Raw genomic sequence first — 16571 nt, 5'->3', positions numbered from 1 at the left:
TCCAGATGTCGTAGTATTAATTCTTGATCACCGAGCGGTTAACATAATCTTCTGCACGCAGTGATTTGCGATTATTCCTGTAATCTGTATTTCTCGTTGTTCCACAAATAGTAAGCTACCTCCTCGTTAAATGCGAACGTAATTGTATACTGTAAGACTGCGAATGAAGCTAGCGCGAGAATTATTAACACTTTGACTTCTTTTCGGGAGCAGAGACCATTCGCTGCCGGTGATTCTTTTCAGAATTTTGTTCCTCGTGACAAGTAGAATACGTTGCAATAAAAAATTTGAGCTTGAAAATCATGTTCGAGGTCAACTTTACACGCTTCTTTTACAAATCTCCTGTATCGTCGTACACAGTGTTCAAAAATTATATATCATGACTATCGCATCTGAATTTTAAAGTTGATCTTGAATTTGAATTTTGTTGTCAAATTTTTTCCCGGCATCGTATTCTACTCGTAACAAGAACCAAACTTGTCAAAGGAACTACGGCTCGCAACTCAATCATTCTTTTAGAAAGTAATGTCAAGGTTTCGTTGGCTCTTACACTGACGTTATTTGCAATTATAGTAATCCACAATATGCGTACATATCGCGGTCAAATAGAAAGTAAATAACGTGATATTAACATTATTAACCAGAAATTATTCTTAATACGTGAGACAGTAAATTCTGAATATTATAGAATGAAGCAACCAACTTCATGGTTTCGAGTCGCACAATGCAAATAGAGGTCACAGGGCTGAAAAACTTCAGTTTAAGGTCTGCTGCGAAGAAGTAGGCTCCAAAATCTACGAAACGTTGAACTATTACGAAAAGCTAAGAAAAGTTGAACAACGAAAGTCATCGAAGAGAACGCGAGTTGATTTGGTGCGCGGTTACCTCCGAAGTACATGTTGATTGGACCTTTTTTGTATTCGGTAAAATCCAATTAATGTGCATCTTCCCTGAGCCATCCGAGTTTGGGCATTGCTGAACACTCGGTCGAGTCAAGCACGATTCGATCGTCGTAAGAATCGCTCGAACTACATACGTCAGGAGCTCGTTAATGTGCCCGTAACTGTCACGAAACCTCATCAGACACGGCCACAGTTACACGACTACAGCTATCTTTATCGGATCCAGTTCCAGGTCGGACAGGGTCCCTCTGCAAGTCCCAAGTATCGTACAGCAGGCAGACTTCGGAGCGGTTACTCTTGCGTCTGGCAACTTCCGCCAGAGCCGATGACGTCGACCCATACAGATATACCCGTGGAGGAAGCATATCGTTTGCGGTCGACAATCCTTGTGGATCGTCTAACCAACATTTGGCCACAGGTCGCTGCTCCCACGAGACCGACGTTAAGCAGTCGGGAATCGGATCCCGATTCCGGTCCCCGTGGAACCAATCAAAGTCATTGGTGGGACTAGTGACACCACGAGTCGAGATCCGTGCAATCTCTGTCACTGGCAAGAACTTTCTCGCGGTTGCATAAACAGGTCTCGACACTCGTTAGGGAGAGCCGTCCGAGAATCGAATCCTGAAATATCAACATGGAAAACAAGAAGAGTTTCGATCTGCGAGATAGACAGAGATGAACAGAATGCCTCTGTCTCTGTTTAAGACATGCATAGTATCAGATACTATGTATATCATGTCTATGTATATCTATACACATGAACGAGACTCTTCCTGCGTTCCATGTTGGTTTTTCACGACTCAATTTTCGAACGATTCCTTCTCTGTCTTCGGTATAAGAGTGTCCAGATCTGTTTACACGACCGGTGGACTCGTGTAAGCAGGGATTAGCCACGGTATTAACCTTTACTCCGTAGTTTGCTTCCGTGAGATGAACGCGGCCAAAGGAACTGGCGCAAGCGAGACACAGCCGCAAAAATGCGGACTGTGCTTCGGCAGTCCCTCCAACCCCTGCGGGAATCTCGATGAATTATGGGAAAGAGTTGAAGAACAAAGGTATGCGATCCCTCAAGAAGTATGCACAAATTTGATTAAAAGTATGCCAAAACGAAACTACAGCCGCTTTAAGTACAGACAAGTTACGTACGAAATATTGGTATTTATATTAATACTATTCATTCCTTACTATTACGATAATATTATAATAAAATATTAATATTTATATCGCCTCTTTTTCGCGAGGTACCAAATCGCGCCAAAGCATATCTTTCTAAATAGCAAAAAAAAAAATTATCATTTTCTACAAAAAGCATTGGTTATATATATATACAAGTACATATAAACATATATAAGTGTGTATATACGTGCATACATTTTTTATTATTCGCATTACACGCTTCTGGTCGTTTGCATTTATTCCCAAACATTTCTGAACTTTTCGTACGCAATTCATGCACCCTAATGATTCCATTACAGATCACTCGCCACATCATGACGATAAAAGTGTATAATCTCATTTAAGAAAACATTCGTGATTTTGTAATGCCGGAAAATATAATTTCGAGACAAATTCCCTGCTTGTCATCATATTTTTCTAATTAAATAATGTTTTCTTCTGACACTTTTCCGAATAACAATAAGTGAAATATTTGAGGTGTTCAAGATGCTAGGTGGATCACCGCGTATACGATTGAATATTCACTAAAATTATACTTGCTCCATCTCGATGGAGATATTAATATCGTTTCACCGTGAGAATAATTAGCTTTTGATGCTTCTTTGATGGGACAGAAATCTGTTGATCGCAAGAACTTTAATTACGATAGTTACGTTACGATGGTAGTATCATTGGTTTGAACAGTTTAATCAAAAATTAATTTTAGTTATCGGGCAACTTGATATTAAGAGAAGTCTAATGTTTGAATTTCATTGAAAATTAAACATCGCATTCGAGATATCGGTACCAAGAGCTAATCAGCTAAGTATTTAATCGTGACAAGCATATTTAATAATGTTGACACTTTTAGAGAAATTGATCGGTCCTTATTCCCCATCGAAACTTCACGCGTTAACGTACATCCAAGCATAAATCATCGATGTATGATTATAGATAATAAGTTTAACGGCTGATTCGCAGCCCATTTGTGAAGGATAAAACGTTGCTACAGCAAAATATTGCATCACATTAACGCTCTCGTTACGAGTAAAGATAAAAGCAGGTCTTGATATTGGTGTGCCCACCTTCGCCACCTATCCGTTGTTAAACCGGCGTATATTAGTGCGCTCGTTACGCACATTTTAAGCGGCTTTATTAAAATTACGATTCTGTGTTACTAACAAGTTAACATTTTTTACGTCACTATTGTTCTATCGCAACCGGAAGCGTATAACAGTCTTAGGACTTTCATTTATTTCGTAACAGCATAGTCGAAACCTGCATTAATACTTTTAAAAATGAGTTGAAAAGTTCACACAACACATATAAGCGTGTCTTCCAAAAAACAAAAAGTGTCATTACCACCTTTCCGAAAAACGATAGGAAACTTGCTAAAAATGAATTGAAACATATGAGTGCCATCATTTGGTACCAAATTCGGTTCCAAGATCGAGTGACTAGAAAATGGGCGATTTTTTCGGTTGTTCTTTGTTTCGTCATTACGAGATTCTAAAAACATAGTGGCTATTTTGCGTTTTTCGTATATCGCGTATATTTTGCTTAAGTGCATATTTCTTGTATAAATACATAGATGAACATGTACATATTTAGTTGACAATTTATTAAGCGAGGATAAGCGAGAAAGATTAAGTAATCTGTTATTTTACAGTAAAACTCCATTTATCCGACACGGCCGTGTTGGATAACTGGATCAGTCGTCGGATAATAGGAGTCTACTAGTTCTCCCATCCTTCCTTGTTTATCATTCCCATAATCGGAGTTAATTTTCATATAACTGGACTTAACTAAGCTGAAATTTGTAAATACTAAGGTAAAATCCTTACAGCCTGAATTCGGATAATAAGAGCTCAGGAACGTATCTGATAAATGTCATCAGTTCGGATAAATCAAGTTCTACTCTGGTACAATTATCTATCGGTAATTTCATCGAGCAGCGTCGCTCCTACTTCCCGTGCCGCTTCAATTACTTCATCTTTGTTTTATACCGTGTTCTCCTGGTTCTAACGAATTGTCTTACAGTTCGGTATTATACCGCAAGAGATTTGAATAATTCAGTTACATGAGCCATTCGATAGTGTTAATAGTGAAACACTCACGATTGAGAATTTAAACATCGAGAAGATGCCCAAGTCAGAAGATTGCAAACGTGTAACGGTGTCTAACTGAGTTACTGCGCTGGCAAATAATTGTATTACTGCGCAGGGAGAAGACGCTTATTGCAAAATGTGTGACAAGCAGATTGCACGCGATAGAAAATCGCAAATGAAACAACACCGAGATACAGGTGTGCGCAGGAAAAATGTCACACAGCGTGATAAACGTACTGCTATTACTTTAAACAACGATCCAAAATATGAGGCGAGTTCGTCGAGAAGAAAAAATAATTTTGCCTTGGAAACGTCTCAATAGTAAAACGTTCGGAAAAATATTGGTCACGATTATATCTGAATGTTCGTGGATGAGATGAAACCGGTCGGTCTATCGCAAATTCGATTGTAGGGGAGCTTTGTAAAAATGAGAAAATGCAGTCTCGTTTGTTGGCCTGAATACAATTATCCGAAACGAATTATGCAAGTACTGAGCGTTCTTTAAATTCGTTTTCCAATTTCCGAAGAAAAGATGTTGCTGCCTGGCACGGATACCGCAAAACGTGTGTTAAAAGTTGAAATATGTTGGTAGAATAGCAGAGGAGGCCCGACTACAATCACCGGCAGCGCATAAGTCGATATTAAGCACGAAAAAGGTTTTTTAAAACTTCCTTTACGCGCACAAAGTTATAATCGATAATTGAAAAAAAAACTACTGCAACGTACTATAGTTTAAATTGCAACACAAATTTCGTTGCATATATTTTGCATACATTTTGCATGTATTTTGCATATTTCGATATATTACATCCGTATAAAAGTCCGCTGTCTACCGATGAGTTTGTTTGTATCAATCATGGACGACTGAATAGACATAATATGCATTATTGGCGTACTGAAAATCCGAAATGGCTTCGTCAAGCCGTACATCAGCGTTCACAAAGCGTAAATATACGATATGGTACCTTTGGTGATCGTATTATTCGACCATTTTTTATCGATGCCACTTCGAGTGATGAACAATGTGTAAGTTTTTTGAGCTATCAGCGAGTCGATCTATTAGAGAACATTCCCACACCATGAAGATATCGAACGTAGTTTCAACATGACGGATATTCGGCTCGAAATGTATCAGTAGATCGTCAAACCCGATAATTCCTGCAACGTCGGATTGGTCGTAACGCAGATATTCAACAGCCTGTTCCGACTTTACCAGATCTTACGCGTTTCTTTCTTTGGAAACGCTTTGGAAACGCTTTGGAAAGTTACAAGAAAAGTCAGAAAATCGTTTAATTCGAGCACATGGTAAAGTAAATTTTCCTCCGTTAATCTTTTCATCATAGTTATTTCAGTATTTCCATCAATTGTCCTACTTGTGTGAATTTTTCGTACTCAAGATCACGTGAAAGTCACTTTAGGTCGTTGAAGGTCGGAAAATACGTAGTTGCATGTAAAAAATCTGTCACGAGACAAATTTTTGCATGTAACATTTGCTTCTTTCAGTCAGATATTGTTTTCCACTGATATTTAAGATGCTCAAGTTAAACAGGACACCCTATATATTAATGAAACGAAATTTGCAATAATAACATTCAGAATTGTAGCACCACTTTGGATTAATTCGAGCTGCTAAGTACGCGCACGCTTGAATCAGAGAAACTGAAGGTCCGAGTTATATCAATTGCTAGAATTAAAAGTGCAATAAATTCTTAGTATACACAGATTATCTATGTCATGAATTCTATAAAACAGTTCCACGTATTTTCTAATAATAGAATTCTTCAAACTCTATTAACGAGCAGATAATTTATTAATTCTGCATTTTTTAACATCGTTTGTATTTATTGACAAAAATATATAGCTCCAACTATTATTATCTGTTACTTTGAAGCTTTGATCGTACCTATTACATCAGTTCTGGTAATAAATGATATTGTGGTTAAATAGAAAAGCTTTTATTCTAGCATAAACAAAGGAATCATACAAAGTAAGAAAGGTATTGCACTGCAAGCATAAAAGTATTGAATTTATCAAACGCATTGCATAAAAGGTCAGGAAAAGCAGAATAAATGTACTACTTCTCGTTCAAAACATTCGATAGTCGCCTTAATAAGCATTTCAAAAAATATAAGGTATTGAAAAGTCGTAAGGTACTCGTTCGACGAACCTCCTTAAATATTCTACGATAAATTTCACTTGAAACATTTTTGAATAAAATCAATAGATAACGGGTTATTTCAGATGATAGCTTATACTGACTCGGTCTGTATTTCTACCGATAATCTTAAAGGATAATATCTAAATACATTAATTTAAAAATATTGTTACGTGGCTATTCTCTAATGCGCGTGTAGACGCGAAAGGCAGAAACCGTTTGCGGCACAGGGAATTGTATTTCTAAACTACCAAGGATCGCTATTGGAATTTATCAAAATATCGGGCGTCATTAATCTAAATTCAGAGAAATTCTACGCTCTGGGATTTTTATGTAACCGGTATCTATGGACCGGCACGGGTATTACCGCGGATTTCGTCAATGGTGCAACCTTCCCCTATAAATCTCCGAACCATCCACTCGTGCCAGAATGAATCTAGACTATATTCAAACGAAGTTCAGTGGAAGAGAGCAGCTGAATATATCAGCACATACCGCGCGCTGATACGCACACATGTAACTATGTGCTCCAAGTGTGAGCTAGAACATCAAGCATTTCGCTGGAAATGAATTTAACGAACTCAATGAAAATTAAGTGGTCGCCTAAAAAGATAAACGAGCGGAAACTTTTGCAGACATTAAACAGTAAAGCGACCAATCTGCACGTACAACATTTAAACTGCAATATGTCATAAACGAACATCACAGAAAGTCTGCGTAATTTCGTCTATTGTATAACTGATTACAAACTTTATTATCGCGCAGACGTATACTTTTTGATTTATTAAAAATTATTTCTTCGTGGGATAGAATATGATACAGAGTGCTACCAACTGTTTGTCTCGGATAAATATTTTCCAAATAATATTAGACCTTATTCAATAAATTTTCATTGAAATAATTGTTCAAATAAAGGGGCATTTGTTATTGGAGAATTCAAATAAAAAAAAAATAGATTATTTATTATCTAAACAAGTCTAAATACATTACTTAAAATTATGAAATTAATTTTATTCTTCATTCATCATTTATCGGTCGTTGGACAAATGTATTTTTACCCAAACATATCGGTTTAATCAAAAACATTACTGTGAATTACAATTTATAATTTTGCGCGTCAAAATCAAATAGACTTTCGGGCAACTTGCTAGATAAACGAATAGATAAGGCAAAACTAAAAGTTCACACGTTGCCATTTGTTTTCCAATCAAATCCAAATAAAAAATAAAATTTCGCTTGCAAATAAGAAATAGGAAATAAATAATTTTTGATATCGTTTAAACGACTTTTATTTAATAAATACGAAATTTAATTCCCATTCACAAACAAAATATTATTTTAACTTGTTTTTTATTATCTAAGAGGTACGGAAAATTTTGCCCAACACTGTTTACAAATATGTAATATATTTATGATTTCAAAAATATTAATGAAACGACTTTATATAATGCAAAAGGTTCAATTTTTACTCACCACCGATACTAGCTAGCGTTGGCACCTTGAATGGCTCAAATTTATGGTTTCATCGTTAATCTGAAAAACGACAGTGTTAGTAACGATGCAATAAATGTAATTGATTTAAAAATCAAATGATCTAGCAATAAATATTTAGTATTATATTTCGTTCAACTGCATTTTAAATATTTTAAACTAGATAATCCCTATCAAATAAAATATCTCATAGTCAGAAATCCGTTGAAACGTGGCAGTGGTAAGCGTATAAATAAAAAAGCTAATCTCACATAGGCCAATTTGGATCTAAACGAATGTAAACTGTATCGTAATATGGTTATAATGCATTAAAAGTAAAAGATTCTCAAAATATTGTAATGAGTTGACGCTTTCTTCCGAATTAGCAGATTAATATTTCGAAACATATTTTAAATGGACGTGTTTGTTGATTCAAAGAAATTGGACGATACTATACGTTTAACGGCTTTGTCTTTCTCAGGGATGAATTAAGTCTAACGGTTTCTCGAAAAACGTACGTCGCGTATTTTTATCTATTCTACAACTAATTATGTACATTAATTTCCAAAACTACGACTCGATCTTTTATAATGAATGTGTGTGCATTTTCATTGACAAGTTTACGATAATTGTATTAAAAAAGCCTCTGTACCAATACTTTTGTGTATAACTGAAAAAAATAAAACCGTGGCTATCATTAGGTTACGTGCGGAGGACATGTGACTCAATTTTAAATAATTACATACTAATAATTAGAGTTATATGTGTCATTAATATGCTAAGAAATAATTCTCTGTCTCCTGATTAATATCACGTTATTTACCTTCTATCTGACTGCGAAATATAAACGTATTATAAGTAACATCGGTGCAAGAGCCAATGGAACTTTAACGTCGTTTCTTTTTCAATTTTAACACCGTGACGAGTACAATACAGTTGAATTTCATGGTGATGGTGAATTTTGGTGCTACTTTTTTAAACAAATCTTCACCGTCCCGGAGCTATAGAATCACACTGTGGTGATCCTGACACTTACTTTCGTACACCCTGTACATTGTACATACGAGTCATGTTACTTCTACATAGAATGCTAATTTAACCTTAGAGAGGTAGAATTATGTATTTCGGTCAGGTAGAATTACTTGTGCACCACATTATTGCTTCTTGTGGCAACATCGCCGTATTGTTCCTATGAAATTGTCTAATTTATATCTTCCTGTCGTGCGATATTGCTCAGAGAACATGGCAATGAACAGCACTGTATTACAGACAGTAAGAGACCTACATAAAGTTTGTACGTATTTTACAGCAAATAAATATCTTGTAGAAGTAAATTGATTTTTTTCTTCGTGTCCAGACTACCTCTTGCGCCAACTTCTTCTTATGAAATGTACAATCGGACATGATAAATTTTATAACGAAGCTAATTTGCTCAAAGATACAAACTATAATTACTAATATTGTATGCATTATATCAGCATCTTATTAAAAAATTATTCGAATAAAAATGTTTACTTAAGGAAAGCTTAACTATTATTATTATTTCAACATAACGGAATTAATCCGTTTCATTCTGAATTTCACTATAAAAATATCAGAAACACGGGACCTTGAATGTTGCACCCTATTACTATAAATCCATGGATTGACAATGAGAGGAAAAGAGAAAGATATATATATATATATATATATATATATATATATATATATATATATATATATATATATAGCGTATTCATTGTTACCATAACCATCATCATTAACTGACGGCCGACACGCCGCTACTGTTAAATTGACTCTGTCAATTCCCCCAACAGATCTTCTGTATGTGTATCACTGTACGTGTTAAGTGTGTTTGATGTGTAACGTTCGAATGTTTGAAGATGTATACCATATGGATGTTTAAGGATGTCTGGTGTTTGAGGGTTGAATAATGTCAACACTTGGTAAACTGGAGAGAGGAGTCTAATGTTTTGAACGTTGTAGAACGTGTGTATTTTACCCGGAAAGTTCAAGTATTTTTTTAGTATGCTCGGAATACATATTGATCGATTGCTTTCAAAAAATTGATATTCTAATGCATGGTACTCTGGTATCGCGATTACTATACGCTCTTTGCGCACCTCTTCGCGCTGAAAGGTGTAGCATTACCTGCATTGACGCGAAATGTCCGCTTTTTCAGAAGAATCATGGTATTCCTTCAGGTTAAAAATCTTGGCAACTGGTACGTGTTCCTAGATTACCCTTCGGAAATATCGAGTTTCTAAAACATCCCTATAAGTAGGGAGGAAGTTCTAAGGAGATAATACTTAGAGATAATATAATTAGGATAAGATAATAGAGATAATAATAATAAAATAATTAATATAATTAGAGATAATACTAATAAGATTTAAAGATTCAAAAATAACCTTCCTTCACAATCGCGCTACAAGCTTCACCGACCGAGACACCGCGTCATTATTTTATGCTTTCCAGACGGAACAAATCATTTCCAAACTATTAACAAACGAATTTCACCACTAGATGTATAGATATCACCGATCGGGAAATTATATTACATTATAAACTGTCTGTCTTGAATTAAGTCGTTGTTAACAAACGTAAAAAATGAAAGCTATTTAAAAAAAGAATCACGACATGAAAGCAGGTCGTCTATCGTACAATCCGAAAAACGTTTCCCACAACGTTACAACATCCATAACAAGTCTTTTTTCACCTATTTTTGATCACGTGATTTTGGAACTGAATTTTGTGTCAAATGACACGTCACGATGTGAGCTCAATCGGCACAAACTTTCGAATGAAACTGGAAATTAGTTTCCCAGATAAAGGAGAATAAAGATACAACATAATTCCTCTTTTATGTACGATGTTTAAATGAAAATGCGCATATGGAGAAATATCTTGAACCCTGTGTTTGGAATAGTGAAAACAATCTATTTAGTGAGAAGGTCCTTCGTCTTCGCTAAGACTCTAATTGAGGGTGAAAGGTTTTTCGATGTAAAATTTCTTACGTAGGAACTTGCTGAAAAGGCACAGAATATAAAATTGTTCGAAGGTCGTAATTCCGATCGGACTCACGAAAGTAATCTATCTAATGGATCGGAGAAAAACAAAGCTAAGCGACATACCAAGCGACATGCCCTCCCCCTCTTCGATAAGTCGCTTATTTGGTGGCAAATTTCTTCTTCAGCAATATGAATCCTTCGGGTGTTGTTGTTACAACCGAGTAGAATTGGTCTGTCAGCTTTTACCAAATCTGCTTAAAATGATTTTGGGAGCAGAACACGAACGAAAGGAAACGAATGTTGAAATTTGGCTATCTACTGAGAGTGACATGTGCTTCTGAAAATATACCTAATAAGACTTTAAGAGTGCCGTGAGACCGAATACGTGTTTCACGGCTATCGAATCATTATCTTCCAAACTACTAGCTAAAAATATACGTACAATTATAGCGAAGACAGCTTCTTTTACCGTACTCTTTCACCTCAGTAATGAACACGAAAACTTATTCTTCATACTCATATAAATACTTTAATGCTTAAACTTGTAATATTAAAATATTTCTAGTACTGTACTCGAAGTCTTACACATTACAGACGTTCAATTGAAAAGCTCGACGTGAGCGAGAACAGAATCCTGATCGGCCCAGAAATTTTTTAACTTTTCAACATTATCTTTTACCTTAGACCACGAATTGTCTGTTCATGGATATGTTCAGTTGTCGTATCGATAACTGATATTACTGCATTACCCCACCGAGGTTTTATTATATGTCGGGTTTACATTAGAATTAGGGTTAGGGGCGTGAAACGAATCTTCGTTTGGATTACACATTGTCGTTATGCGATAGAGAAGACATTGACTAGTGCAAATACGATTATTATAGAATTGGACAAGTAACCGTGGTAATTAGATACCCGAGAAACTAATGACAATGATCCTAGGTTCAATAACGAATCCGCGGTCAACGGGATGATGGATGAACATGCTCACAAAATCTAAGTCGGACTCTTTGTTAAAACGTGGAATATCCACCAAGCGTACAGGCGCCAAGTAACTCGCTAATACGACCTCACGAGAGAATGACTTTCCGTCGCGATGATGCCGCAGAGGAAAACTATGATGGGGTGTGTCTAAGGACACGAGATCCATGGATTCGTCGAGGATAGCCTTCGTTTAGAAGGTGAGGGAAATTGGCGTTGCTGCTAATTGGCCAATCTCCATATCGGTGGTTAGAAAAAGATGCTAGCCGCCCTCGAGGGAAAGTTGCTAGTGGGAGACGTCGTTTGTTGAAAAAAAATAGATCTCCCCTATCTTCCCGTAGTTGGGACAAAGACTGTTTGTCTGTTTGAAGGACTTTAGGTAACTAGATCTCAGTGTTTATAACGGCCCTCGGGCTAGCTGATCACGTACTGTGGAGACGCGTCGGCATCTAGTAACCATCATACCCGAAGAATAGGATCTGCGTGTGGCGAGCCACGGGACAGAAACCGTTGGAATGTTTACTGTTGCGTGCTACAAATATTTCTTTTAAGGAGAGCTATAGAATTACTCCATAGCTTTGTTAGACAAAGCGTTCATCCCGTGACCGCGGCTACGTTCGGCGACTGGCTGTCGCCTCGAGCCCAAGCTCATTATCACAAATCTCGAACAAATACAATCGGATCGAATGACGATAATTGTTTAATTACGCCTATGATAGAATCTAGATTACGGTGTTAGGGGATTTTCCCGAAATTCCAAAGGGGAGGCTCCGATGTCCTTTCATCACCGACATATATATAAATGAAACACTGGTGTACTCTTTTAATCTATGCCATAGTTTATAGAATTGCAGAAAGAAACTCTTTTTACGCATTCATCATTTTTGTAGGTTTTGACTCTGTTAAATAGACCTCCTCCCCAAACAATTCAAAATAATGTTTCCATTTCCATGTTCTTTCCTTAAATGAAAATCATCAATTCTTAAGGTGTCTAGAAAACAACAGAAAAAGAATGTTACGAGAATATTCAATAATGTTAAAAATACGTAGGTTTCCGGGGTTGAGAATAGAATCATTCGTATTCAGCAGGAAATAGAATCAATATATCCAAAGTGAATGAAATATTTGAATCCTCAAAAATAGCAAAAGCTTTCGTACGTGTCGCAAATGTCGTTCAGGACGGTCAACTATTCTAAATAAATGACGATTACATTTTTATAAAGCTATCATAGATATATCATGATGACACAATACCATACGAATCATGTCTAGTTGTATAAATTCGAACTACTATTTTCTTCGCTTAGCATCCTGTTACCTTAGTAACTATACAAAATTGTCTTGAAATTCATTTCAGTTGAGAGAAGATAAATAGATTGAATAGTAACACTTCCGTAACGATAAATGAAAATACCTGTATAGACTTCAATTTTCAGCAGTGCATAACTCATCAGGGAACTGAAAGTTAGTCTTCTCGTCTAAAGTGAGATTTAGGTACACTCCCTACTCTGCTACCTAAAGTCTACGACACTTTCTCACAGGCGGTCGTCCCGTCTACCTGTTCCCATAAATACAATTTTCGATATGACCTTTTCTATCCTGATATCTAAAGCACGATTATATAAACAGATCGCAACGCTCGCTATGGAAAACTGTCTGAAAGTTGGATCCTAAAAGATCAACATAAAAGACAACAAAATTCTCTAAATAGACAAATAGCCTTACTGATGAGTCTTCCAGCAGGTTCCGGACGAAATACGTTTTTCCTTCCTTCTTACGGCCCTTTCCAACCTCCTAATTGTAAGTTACAGTCCTACAGATTAAACAGAAAAAGTAACACACTGTGTCGTCAACTTGTAATTGTAATTAAAATATATGTATATACGTAGAAAAACCAGAAATGTAAATAAATTTGGAGAATTAATTTATTTTTAAGCCGCAAACTGATCAAGAAAATGAACTGGAAATACAATTTTATGATAGAGAATGGTGTTGCCTACGTTAGTGACAATGGCATTCGCGTTGTAATCGGGCTCTTCCTGCTTATCTAAAACGAATTCAAACAAATATAAGCCTCCTTAAACGTGCCAATTATATCTTTAATATGCCACAATTTATTTTCAAAAAATGAGGAGTGGAGGAATTTGTTCCTCCCTCTCCCTCTTTACAAATTTTATTATACGATTAATCTATTGTCTCATTTACTTCAGAAAAATTCAGTTGTTTTCTTTCTCTCGTTTACACTCTTCATCTGCGCAGCAATTTCGAAAATGATTATCCACTTCTCATTACTACATGAAAATTTTAGGTTATCTTTCATTTTTAATAAAATTGTTAATTGCTTGGTGTAAATTGCGAATTTGAATAAAACCGTTAATATATTAGTAGCGTATGGTTTCTTTATCATGGAAATGCCATTTCATTATGTCTTTACTGTGTGCTCAATTTGTTCCAATTTTAATGCTAATTGTTCTTGAACTAATTCTCGCAACAATATTTAATTCAGTGTAATTTGTCATTGTTGAATAGATTATAGGCTTAAAAGGAAATCATTACAGGGACTAGATATTTTAAGACTTACTTTGCACTACTTTAAAGATTCATATTTCGTATGATAAAAGTTCCGAGAGCTAAACAAAACACTGAAGCAAATTATGTTTCTAACGAGAATGTACATTTTTTCCATACATAATTTTATATATTGGTTCGCTATTAATTTAATAAATAATATACAGTGTGACCCCCTATAACGCGGATTAAAAATTGCACCACTGCCTCCCTGTTGATAAATTTACGTTCCTGTTGTTTTAAAATGAAATAACATGCATATTAATTTGTCACATTAAAAAAAGACGGCATATTTATTTAGTTATAGTTTTCTGCGCTCTTGCTTCTTACTGTATACATTTATTACTTCAATACCATTTTTTGTTTGAGTTTGGATTAGATTTAAAATAAATTGCAATTAGTTCTAAGTTATATTTGCTTAAATTTGCCAACACATTTTGTGGTAAATATTGGTAAAGGGGAAGCCAGTTTCGATGATCTTGATTTTGGCATAGAGTTTTGACGTGCAGTTGTTATTTCTTCAAAAGTTATTAACAAAAATATATTACTACTATGCGTAACGTATGCACTTACTATGCGTAAATATATGTAACTGTGAACACAGACGTGTCCGTTGGTTTACTATTAATGTAATTACATAATATATATATATATTTACTTATTATCTTGATAGCATTTTATAGAAATGTTTGCAACCACACATGTCGTATTACATCATGTAAGGTTACTTGCAATATCATCCATGTTACTTATATTTCAATGCTGTATATACATATTTGAATAAATCTCATTGTTAGTATAACGTACCATATAATTGAAAAACAACGTTCGGAACAGTATTATAAGAACGTAGTTGCAAAAATTGACGACGAACTAGTGCGATATGCATAGCTCGTGAACTGTCGGTGAATGATGTGGTAGCTACCGCACACGTAAGTTAACACACACAGTAGCAAACTGCACTAGCTAGGTTGCAATAACCCTCTAGGTTTCCTCCACTGCCATCCATAATTACACTCTCAACATAGTAACTGCATCTCCAGTGCTCGAGATCGTCGCTTCTATTGTGAATGCACCGGTGCTGCGAAAGTGACGACTGAAAAGCAAACCACACGCCGCGCAATCTTGCCAAGATGACAAGTATGACTTAGTATCACCATCAACGTCCTTTCGAAAGTACGCTTGCAAGCTGAACTTGTTACACGATAAACGTAATATGATTATAACTTTTTAATCGTCAGCTGCAACATTACGCTGTAATACGTTTCGGATTTCCCTCCTGGACAGTTGCGCGATTGGTTTCTGTGAGAAAAGTGAAAGGAATCTTAAATTAGGTAACATTAATGTATGCATTATCCAGTGTAGACTATTTTTTATTTTCTTCAAATTTAAACTCTACAGTAAAATTATTTATTATACTACGAGTAAGGAAACTAACATTTTGATTATTCTCCCTGAATTTTTAAAATAACAATCGATCTTTCTCGTCGTATTGTCTATGCATTACATTACTAAAAAAATTATAGAATCACATGCAATAACTGTCAAATCTCCATCCTTGACACATAAAAAAGAATAATATATTTAAGAAATAGTACGCCGTTCCGCCCAACGTTCTCCTACGTAAATTTTCATCGCCGATGCAGATTCTACATTATAAAATTCATTCCTCGTCGTCTCCTGGAACAACATTGATCATTTTTATAATGTCCTTTAAAGTTTATACCTGCCCTAATTTTGATGAAGTCGGCATCCATCTTCAGGTATATAGACGAAGTCGACGAAGTATACACATATTCTCTTTTCCTGAGAAAGTTTATATTGCTTGGTTTAAAGCGCTTAGGATATTTTTGACGAAGTAGATGGAAGCATAAAATATCAAATAAGAAAATTAGGTTAATTTCTTATTACGTAACGCCTACAAAATTGTTCAAACAAATTACTTCATAAATGTTAAGTAACACTGACGCGAATAAACTTGATGCGTAAACCGTTATTTGAAGATGCAGCAGAAGTTTCGTAAAAGAGTTACTTGATAAATTCCAGTTCCAAATTATTCTTTGAAGGTATAACAAAATAATAAACACAAAATGTACATAATATAAACAGTACAGGAAATAAAACAATGGCAGACGGTATTGAGAATTAACATCTTGGAAGATACCTTACATCAACTGTACTATGCGCAGGTGATAGGAGACGTTTAACCTCTTAGGTAGGG

The 16571-nt window shown here is 35.5% G+C and overlaps 1 protein-coding gene across 1 annotated transcript in view; it reads right to left on the bottom strand.

The window, feature by feature from the left end:
- The window catches only part of DIP-lambda (Dpr-interacting protein lambda), a 560727-nt gene that overhangs the window by 418914 nt on the left and 125242 nt on the right, over positions 1–16571 (bottom strand). The window contains exon 3 of the mRNA XM_069130556.1: positions 7794–7853. The gene's annotated coding sequence lies outside the window, so the exon portion shown is untranslated. The remainder of the gene's footprint in view (positions 1–7793; positions 7854–16571) is intronic.

The sequence above is a fragment of the Bombus flavifrons genome, chromosome 17, assembly GCF_040668555.2.
Source record: "Bombus flavifrons isolate JBK064 chromosome 17, iyBomFlav1_principal, whole genome shotgun sequence".
Classification (NCBI taxonomy): domain Eukaryota; kingdom Metazoa; phylum Arthropoda; class Insecta; order Hymenoptera; family Apidae; genus Bombus; species Bombus flavifrons.
This window is presented reverse-complemented; position numbering and strand designations above follow the sequence as displayed.